The sequence below is a fragment of the Panthera tigris genome, chromosome B4 (genome assembly GCF_018350195.1).
Source record: "Panthera tigris isolate Pti1 chromosome B4, P.tigris_Pti1_mat1.1, whole genome shotgun sequence".
Classification (NCBI taxonomy): domain Eukaryota; kingdom Metazoa; phylum Chordata; class Mammalia; order Carnivora; family Felidae; genus Panthera; species Panthera tigris.
Window position 1 is genome coordinate 80,568,651 of NC_056666.1, and position 10,043 is coordinate 80,578,693.

At 37.3% G+C, this 10,043-nt stretch overlaps 1 long non-coding RNA gene across 1 annotated transcript; it reads left to right on the forward strand.

Annotated features, from left to right (window-relative positions):
* Nucleotides 1-8,667: 8,667 nt before the first annotated feature.
* Nucleotides 8,668-10,043, forward strand: LOC122240103. Its single transcript, XR_006219432.1, has 3 exons — nt 8,668-8,730; nt 9,408-9,426; nt 9,965-10,043. It is a non-coding gene; the product is annotated as an uncharacterized LOC122240103 (long non-coding RNA).

A 10,043-nucleotide genomic window follows, 5' to 3' on the forward strand; every position in this document is an offset into this window, starting at 1 on the left:
GACTATTTCCTCTGTCAATTTCACACCTCCCAATGACCTTAAACTTTGTAAAGTGGCTTCAGTATGTTACATTTTGCTCACACCTATGCTGAACCCTTTAATCTACTCTCTGAGAAATAAGGGTGTTAAAGATGCCATGAGAAAAGTCCTATGGAAGGAAAAGTTTTACTTTAAATCTGCTTCCACTCGTTTTACTGTTTCTTGTACCAATTGATTTTGTCTGCTTGATCTTCTAGACTCAGACATTTAAAGTTCAGGCTGATTAAAAGACAAAACAAAACAAAGCATGTTAACTCTTTTATTCCACAGCATTAATAATTTCCCATAAAGAATGCTCCAAATAACTTATTCACATTTCCTCGAGGCAATGTTAAATATGAAAATTCTGGACACCCATGAACAATGGCATATTTCTACAAGGAGTTATATATTTCTTAGTCTCCAGGTATTAATATGTTATGCAAATGGGGAAGTATAGAATTTTAATGTTTCTCTTCCCTGTATACCTAAGTAAAATTGAGATACAGAAAATACCTAGTACGATTAACTTAGAAACTGTGTGACCAGGTTTTATATGCAAATATATTCAGTATAAATGCTAATTCTGTGTTTTGTTTTTAATGTCATTCCAAAGATGTGAGTGCATGAAAATAAGATAATGAAAAAAATGGAAAGGTAGAATAGCCAGTGATCCTTGTTGAATTAAAGGGACCAAAGAGGGAACAAGGGAAAATTGTCGTGATTTGGTAAATTACGACATTTTGTTTGGTTTTCTTTGAATGGGATGGTCATCCCTACTTTGCTCTAATACTGTGAGTGTATTTTAGGATGCTTATGGTATTTTACAGCTGATGCCCTGTATCATTTGGATAATACAAATCATTGGTAGTGACTATGCAACTAGTAAAAACGCCATAGAGAAATAAAGTCAGGTTGAAAATCTGTTAAAAAAAAAATCACAATCCTTACAATAATATCTATGATTATTTGAAGTATATGTGTGTGCATGCATGTGTGTTATTCTGTCTATGCATGAGAGTGTTTGGATTAGTTTGATATAGGGTAATTTTAAAATGTGATCAAGATGTCGAGGGAGGCCAAGTTACGGAGAAATTCATGTCAGAGTTACTGATTTTACAACTGATATAAATAATACTTCAGCTAAACAGTTACAGTGCTTCATTCCAGTCTATATAAAACAGACACAAACTCAACCTAATATAAAATATTGATATTTTATCGGGTCTCTTTTTTTCTGGTTTTGTTTATGTAAAAGGCCTCCTATGATGAATGTACAATGGCAAGCATCTTTATGGGTTAATGTTTATTAGGGTAAGAGACTTGATAAATAAGTTTTTTATTTAGGAAATAAAAGGAGAGAAGCAAAGTGATTGATTTTAGAAATCAAAGTTGTATTTATTCCCTCCTCCCTAAACTTGTGAATGAATCTACCATTTTTCTTGGTATTCATATGCTACTGTTTAAATGATATTCAGAAAAACATCATTTGAGAGAGAAATAGGAATCCGGATCATCCTTGGGAAAGTGACCGTTGGCATTGGTTGTTATTAGTCTGGAATTAATAAGTAGGCTTAGATTTTGCTTATTTCCACTAGATGCCCATTAGTATTAGAATGTCACTCTGTGGTAGATCTAACAAGTGTCAGTCACTAAAGACTGTTGGGAAAAAGATTTGAATATTGGGTTAGAATACAGCCTGGATTTGTTTGCTTTAGTTTTTAGTCTGGTTGATTGTATATCCTGTTTTATAGTCATAACAGCAGTATTCCAATGCATAACCTCGCGAGTGGCATTGCTGACACCACTTCATATGCTTGAAGGAATCTGGGAAAGTTGAAAACCAAGGCAGAATGCTTTAAAAGGTGCTAAATAAGGTCTCTATAATTTTCTTTCAATTGCCATAAACATTTTCCTTGCTAATGTTCCTGGGTTCACAGGCCTTATTTGAAAAGTAGAGCCTAATTTATACCTGTCTTGTTACTTATGCCGTCAAAATTCCATCAGAACATCGCAATGTCTTATCAACCTTTTGTTGGCCTTTGTTGGCATGTCTTTTATTTTTCAATGTTGCGTGGAATGTTAATGAAACACCGCCACAACCAAGGGACTTTGCAGGTTATATTCCACAACATGTACATCATGTTGTTATTTTGAGGGGTCTTTAAAACTGTACCTAAAAATCCACATAGAGAAATCTTTTAATATTCATATGATCTTAAGAGGCTGAAGATTACATTAGACACCTTAAACACTCTTATGTGTGATGATTCATCTTCCCTGGTTACTAGTTTTTGGACATGCACATATATTGGTTGTCCTATAACAATGTGCTGCATTTGGTCTTTAAATGCTATGTACTGTTAATGCTTACTTAATGTTTAGTGTAATGATGCAGAACTTTGGTGAGGTCATTTATAATAATATTTTCTATTGCCAGAATGCTGACATTCAGCATGCTGACATCTATCATGATTCAGATAGTTGCAAGTCATTTTAAGCACTGTTTGAAACTTCATTAACTTACTTATATTAAAGTTGACTAACTGATATTAAATTTAAATGACTACATTAAGCATCTGTGGGGAAGCACCAAGAGCTTGCTTCATTGTCTTTCCTTTGGAAAGTTTCAACTTCTTATTATGAGATTTAAATTATTATAGTGATTGGAGAAACTGAACTGATTAAATATTGTAAAGTGTTGTAATATTGGATGATATTGGACTATGCTATTCTTATTCTTATGAGTTGTATATGAGATGTCACTTTGCCCAATCCTCTGAAAGCAGTGTAGGTCACAAAATCAATAAAAATTTTGAGTGAGTATAAGGTATTATCTGAATGATCTCACTGAGAACAAAACTCCCTTACTATTGAGGCCTGGAGAGGGAGGGGAAGAAGAGAAGAGATGGGATTAAAAAAAAAAAAAAAGCAACATATCTTGGAAGTGAAACATGAAAACAGGAGTACATTTCAAAGTAATTTCTTAATTATCATAACTTTGTAACGAAAAAAGACAAAAACTCAAAAACTTTAATCAAAGACTGATATTTATTTATTTATTTATTTAATATATGAAATTTACTGTCAAATTGGTTTCCATACAACACCCAATGCTCATCCCAAAAGGTGCCTTCCTCAATACCCATCACCCACCCTCCCCTCCCTCCCACCCCCCATCAACCCTCAGTTTGTTCTCAGTTTTTAACAGTCTCTTATGCTTTGGCTCTCTCCCACTCTAACCTCTTTTTTTTTTTTTTTCTTCCCCTCCCCCATGGGTTTCTGTTACGTTTCTCAGGATCCACATAAGAGTGAAACCATATGGTATCTGTCTTTCTCTGTATGGCTTATTTCACTTAGCATCACACTCTCCAGTTCCATCCACGTTGCTACAAAAGGCCATATTTCATTCTTTCTCATTGCCACGTAGTATTCCATTGTGTATATAAACCACAATTTCTTTATCCATTCATCAGTTGATGGACATTTAGGCTCTTTCCATAATTTGGCTATTGTTGAGAGTGCTGCTATAAACATTGGGGTACAAGTGCCCCTATGCATCAGTACTCCTGTATCCCTTGGATAAATTCCTAGCAGTGCTATTGCTGGGTCATAGGGTAGGTCTATTTTTAATTTTCTGAGGAACCTCCACACTGCTTTCCAGAGCGGCTGCACCAATTTGCATTCCCACCAACAGTGCAAGAGGGTTCCCGTTTCTCCACATCCTCTCCAGCATCTATAGTCTCCTGATTTGTTCATTTTGGCCACTCTGACTGGCGTGAGGTGGTATCTGAGTGTGGTTTTGATTTGTATTTCCCTGATAAGGAGCGACGTTGAACATCTTTTCATGTGCCTGTTGGCCATCCGGATGTCTTCTTTAGAGAAGTGTCTATTCATGTTTTCTGCCCATTCAAAGACTGATTTTTATAGTTGTTGTTACTTTTATGAAATATGGATTCTAGATTTTTGAAATGGCTTCTTCTTCCCTTATCAACATTTAAAACTATCCATTTATTTGCATTGTTTGGCACTGTGATGACTATCATCAGTTTCTTTAATTGAATGTCTTGTACTCAGATTTCTCTGTGACAACTTACAGAAATTAACTTTCGATGACTTAAGCAAAAGTGAGGTAATTAGACATATAAATTTCTTTGGCTCTGGCTGCACATCCACAATTGTAAGGCTGGAGAGGATGAGTTGTCAGTCATCATTCCAAGAAATTAGGAGGTGGAAAATAAACAAAAAATTTCTAAATAGGATCTGAAGTTATCTAATGCTCACTTTTGGAAATATTTACCTGTAAAAAGTTCAACTCTTTGTGTCTCTGCTGATTAGTTCTGAGACAGGATCTAAATATTTTTAAAAGTCCAAAAAATGTTAGGGTATATACTTCAAGATTTGGTCACCCCAGAATTAGTTACCAAAAGATTTAAAGAAGGCATGTTGGAAGGATTTAAGTTCACATCTTACTCGAGAATATCAAGTCTTCTCTACATTCTAGTGGCTGTGTGTGAACCAACTCGGGTCTAGAATTGAAGGTTGAGTGTGATCTGAATCACGGCAGCTCAAGTCAGGTCTGTTTATCTCATAGAAGAGGTCCACTGATTTTATTCCTAGACCTCTCATGATTAATTAATTGTGAATGAATCTACCATTTTCCTTGATACTCAGATGCTACTGTTTAAATGATATTCAGAAAAACATCATTTGAGAGACAAATAAGAATCCAGACTAGCTTGGGAAAGTAACCATTGGCACTGATTATTATTAGTCTGGAAAACACCCTTTGTAGGCTTTCACTTTCAGTTTTACTCTTGCACATATTATATAGTAGGATTTCCACAGGCAACATTGTGGTAGGATCCTCTCCCTAAGGAGAGAAAAAAACAGAAACAAAAACAAAAAAACCTTCAAGGTAACCTGGCTATGCCCCTATGACCTACAACATCCCTCATGACCTTGTAAACTGAGACTACTTAATCAAACTACATTTTTGTGTGTGTTACCATATATGGGAGACAAAGAAACAGAAAATGTATAAAAAAATTATGCCTCAGGACCTTCGGGGCTCAGTTCTTAGGGTACGAATCCAACTGAGTGGCACGAGCAGGAATAATTCCTGGAAAAAAAAAAAAGCCTCAGTGTCAGGACTCTCTGTGAGAGAATCCTGCTACATTACTTGGGGGCTCATGTCTGGAATTTGGAGACGGTGCATTTCCACCTCCTTGCCCACCGGGGATAGGAACATCAGGGCACCGAGAGAGGAGGCCTCACCTGATGCCAGCAGACCGCTTGATCTGCAGGAGACTAGCCCTCTGGTGTGCCAGAGCTAGGACCCCGTGTGCACCAGCGGAACCTGTGAGGCCCAGGAACCAGCTCAGGAAGCACGCATCAGACTGGTAAGAGCCCCGGTTCATTTTGGCAGACCTGCCCCCAAGAGGCAGAAAGGGAGCCTGATCACCTCCCAGAATTGCCCTAGTAGTTCCAGCTGCAGCTCTAAGGCGCTGGGCACTGGGTGGCAGGTTGGAGTCATCGTGTGACTGTGTGTGAGGATTTGTCTCTCATTCATTTCCTGGATCAATGACTGTTGATAATTAGAGCCAACTGTCTCTGGTTATTCCACCTCAGAATGGGGACTTTAAAGAATATTCCCAAGCAGCTGCCAAAACACCCTTTGTTTTGGGTAAATTCCCTGTCTTCTCTGGACTGACATGGACTGTCTAATTCCACTAATGGAAAACAAAGAAACCTGGAGTCTGCTCCTCTGTCTGAGCTGACAAGAATTAAAACTGGGAATTCTCTTTCTCCGCCTTTTGCTGGCACCTCGTCTCTTCTGCCTTCCCTTCCAGCTCTCCTGTTTCTTTTTTTTTTTTTTAATTAATTTATTTATTTATTTTCAAATGTTTATTTATTTTTGAGAGAGACAGAGACAGAATGTGAGTGGGTTAGGGGCAGAGAGAGAGGGAGACACAGAAGCAGAAGCAGGCTCCAGGCTGTCAGCACAGAGCCCGACGCGGGGCTCGAACTCACGAGCTGTGAGATCATGACCTGAGCCAAAGTCAGACGCTCAACCGACTGAGCCACCCAGGCGCCCCCACCTCTCCTGTTTCTACACCACCTGGGGGTGGCCTGCATAACTGGCTCCTCAATGCCTCAGACACCATCAGCTCCTCCTCTCCCCCTAGATGTCCTGGAGCCGAGATCACCAACTTCAGATTACCCTACCAACTGTTCCAGGTAAAATTAACCGTGGGGAACAAATTGTCTTACGTGGACCCAAGTTAAACATATTCAGTGTTTAAGCTCATTTAAGTTTGTTGGTTTGAGATAGACAATGTTTATCAACATCAACAACAACAACCAAAAAAAACCCTTTTATTCTGCCTAGATTTGCTGAAGGTCAAATAAGCTCATTATCTCTGTTCCAATTTGTCAGTAAAAAAATGACTTAAAGTAATGGTTAACTTTGTCTCTTTCATAGTTTTCATGGGTAATTGTTAAGATAGCTTTCAAAGTCTTTGGTAACCTAAAACGTTAAAGTTTTTGCTTGCATAATAAATTGAGATTAAACTCATTGGATATCAAACAAGATAAGAGGCTAAAGCACTAATTACTAGATGTAGGTCTGTGCTCTTGACTTCTTGCAGAAAAAAACAAGGATATATGGGTCTGTTGAAAAACATGCTTTGTGCTTAATTGATTCATAAGTTTGCCATCTAAGAAATTCTAATGTAACAGTTCACAACTGGCTACTACTTAGTTTTCACTGGAAACTAAAGTTTCTAAGAGTTAAAATTCTGCTAAATGTAGTTTAAACTGATACAAATAAGAAAAGCAACTCTGTATGTAGAAAAGTAGGAGGTATCAAAAAAAGATACAATAAATGGAAATATATTTTTGTTGAAGGTAAAAGAGAGTAATTTTGTCCTAAATGAGACTGGTTATTGGGAGAGAAATGTCTTGGAACAAAATCTAAATGCAAAGAAAAGTTGTAGAATGTTAGTGAAGGAAAATCTTTAAAAAGAAAAATTATGGGGGCGCCTGGGTGGCTCAGTCGGTTAAGCGTCTGACTTCAGCTCAGGTCACGATCTCGAGGTCTGTGAGTTCGAGCCCCGCGTCAGGCTCTGGGCTGATGGCTCAGAGCCTGGAGCCTGCTTCCCATTCTGTGTCTCCCTCTCTCTCTGCCGCTCCCCCGTTCATGCTCTGTCTCTCTCTGTCTCAAAAATAAATAAACGTTAAAAAAAAATTTTTAAAATAAAAAAAATTTAAAAAAAATTAAAAAAAAAGAAAAATTATGTGTGGTCAGGATGGACTAAGGTTAAAATAAATGGATTTTAAAAAAATTTTTTTTAACGTTTTATTTTAAGGTATAAACTATTTAGAAGCTTTATTATTAAAAGAGTCTCTCTGCTTACATAAATGAAACTTACTATTCTATGCTCTTATAATATTAATTATATCAGTACATTTTGTTGTATTGAATGTGAGTTTTGGCATAGGTTTGTAGCCCCATAATAACTTTTTACTACATTGAACTAACATATCTGGTGTATTTATTCCAATTATTATATTTTTAATTTACTGTGGTATTTTGTTATAGAAAAATCACCCATAAGCAGTATATGGTTAGATTTCATTTCACATCTTACAGAAATTATAAATCCAATTTAAAGTGTTTAAACGGGGTACCTGGGTGGCTTAGTCAGTTGAGCGTCCAACTTCACCTCAGGTCATGATCTCACAGTTCATGGGTTTGAGCCCCATGTAGGGCTCTGTGCTGACAGCTCAGAGCCTGGAGCCTGCTTCAGTTTCTGTGTGTGTGTCTCTCTCTCTGCCTCTCTCTCTCTCAAAAATAAGTAAACATTAAAAAAAAAAAAAGGTTTAAAAAAATAAAAAATAAAGTGTTTAAAAAATAACTCCATTTTTAATTTAATTTAATTTTATGGCTATTGGAATTTAACTTTTTATTTGTTTATATTTTTACTCTTACTTTTTCTCAGAAATAATTAATGCTAAGATTTCAATCATAGCCCAAAACATTGATGACCTATACTTAAATGTTCATGTAATGAACAGCCAACTTTGATAATATTTTTGATATTGCTTTCCCCAGTTTAAGACCCCAAATTCAGAGGAATAACAAACTTCAAGAGTATTTTAAAATCCAAGTATTTCTTCAGTTTTTAAAGATGACTGCTCCCTTGTAATCATGATGACATGGTAGAAATGAGTGAGAAGTGATGGTATAAATAATTGGTTATAATTGTTGTGCTCCCTCTGTTTCAGTAGTTTTGAAAGGGCGGGCCTACGCCTGCCGACTCCATCTTGTTCTGTGTCCTTCACCTAGAACACGCCTCCTCCCTTTGAGTAACTTCCCGTTCACCCATTCAAACTTCCTGTTCAAAACACGCCCAGCGACCTACAAAACAGGACTCCGACCCTTCCCCAGCCAATCAGCTGAGGCCACAGCCATTACCTCACCAACTGCCCCTAGACCCCAATAAAACCTTTGTCCTTTTGAAACTCGCTCTCTCCCTGGTATCTCACCACTGCATCGGTGCAGGTAGGGGATTGAGCTCGAGCTAGCTCGAATAAAGGCTCTTTTGCTTTTGCATCGGACTCGGCTCCCTAGTGGTCTTTGGGGATCACGAATTCTGGGCATAACAGTTTATCACAGTTATTTCAGTGACTCTCCAAGTCTACAATATGGTAATTATCAGATCAAAAAGAAATGTTCAATCTTCCTAGAATGATTGCATATAGGTACATATATTTAAAATTAATGTATTTAGGGGCGCCTGGGTGGCGCAGTCGGTTGAGCGTCCGACTTCAGCCAGGTCACGATCTCGCGGTCCGTGAGTTCGAGCCCCGCGTCAGGCTCTGGGCTGATGGCTCGGAGCCTGGAGCCTGTTTCCGATTCTGTGTCTCCCTCTCTCTCTGCCCCTCCCCTGTTCATGCTCTGACTCTCTCTGTCCCAAAAATAAAAAAATAAAAAACGTTGAAAAAAAAAATTTAAAATTAATGTATTTAATTAATGGTATAATACTCATGATCAGTAGAAACATGGTCAGGTACAAAGACTGATAACATGTTTTTATTAATTTTATAAAAGTATTACATATATAAAAATACACAAATCATAAATGTATAGCATGATAACCTTCTTTCATGTTGGAGGGGTAACTCATGGTGATAATACTCACCACATGATAACCAGAAGATCTAAACCCAGGTTCAGTATCTATTAGGTTTTGGCTCCTTTTTTCCTCTTTCTTTTTCTTTTCTCTTTCTTTTTCTTTTTAATCTAGAGCCTCTGTGGTCCTCATGGAGCTTGGCTCTGGAGGCTAGTTACCTTAATAACTTACTTATACTTCTTTTTCTCCCAGGAGGACTATCTCCCAGAAGGTGAAGGAAACCTCAATGCTGCAATTATTTGAAAAAGCACCACTGTTAGCCCAAAACCAAACCCAGTATGGATAACCACGGTTGATATTCTACTAGATTGTCAGGGGTTCCAGATGGTTCAGGACCTCTATTTACATATCCAGGACAATCTACTTCACTTCTTTAAAAGCACTCAACATCCAAGAATGCAAGACAGAATATCCTGAGGATCCATTCCTCAGGTTCACTTTGCATAACTATAGACTGTAATTCCTGGGTTTGTTTCAGTTTTAGCAAAGCATCATTTGGAAAATTCACCTTGTGTCTTCTACAAAGGACTGTAGCATTTTTCAAGAAATCAACTACTAAAGGAAAGGACAGTTATTTAAACAGAGAAATTAGGGAAATTACTCCAAGTTCTCTATGGGAAGAGCTAAAACTGAGATAATAAACATGCATTTGGAAAATTTGGGGGAAAGGGATTCGTTTTATCTTGACACAGTGATTATACAACACTTAGAACAAAGTCACTAATTAACTTTATGTTTACCCTTTTTAGAATTAAAATAACAAGAGGACAACATCGGGATTCTGCTTCTTCATTTTCAGAATCTAACAAATTACCAAACAATATAAGG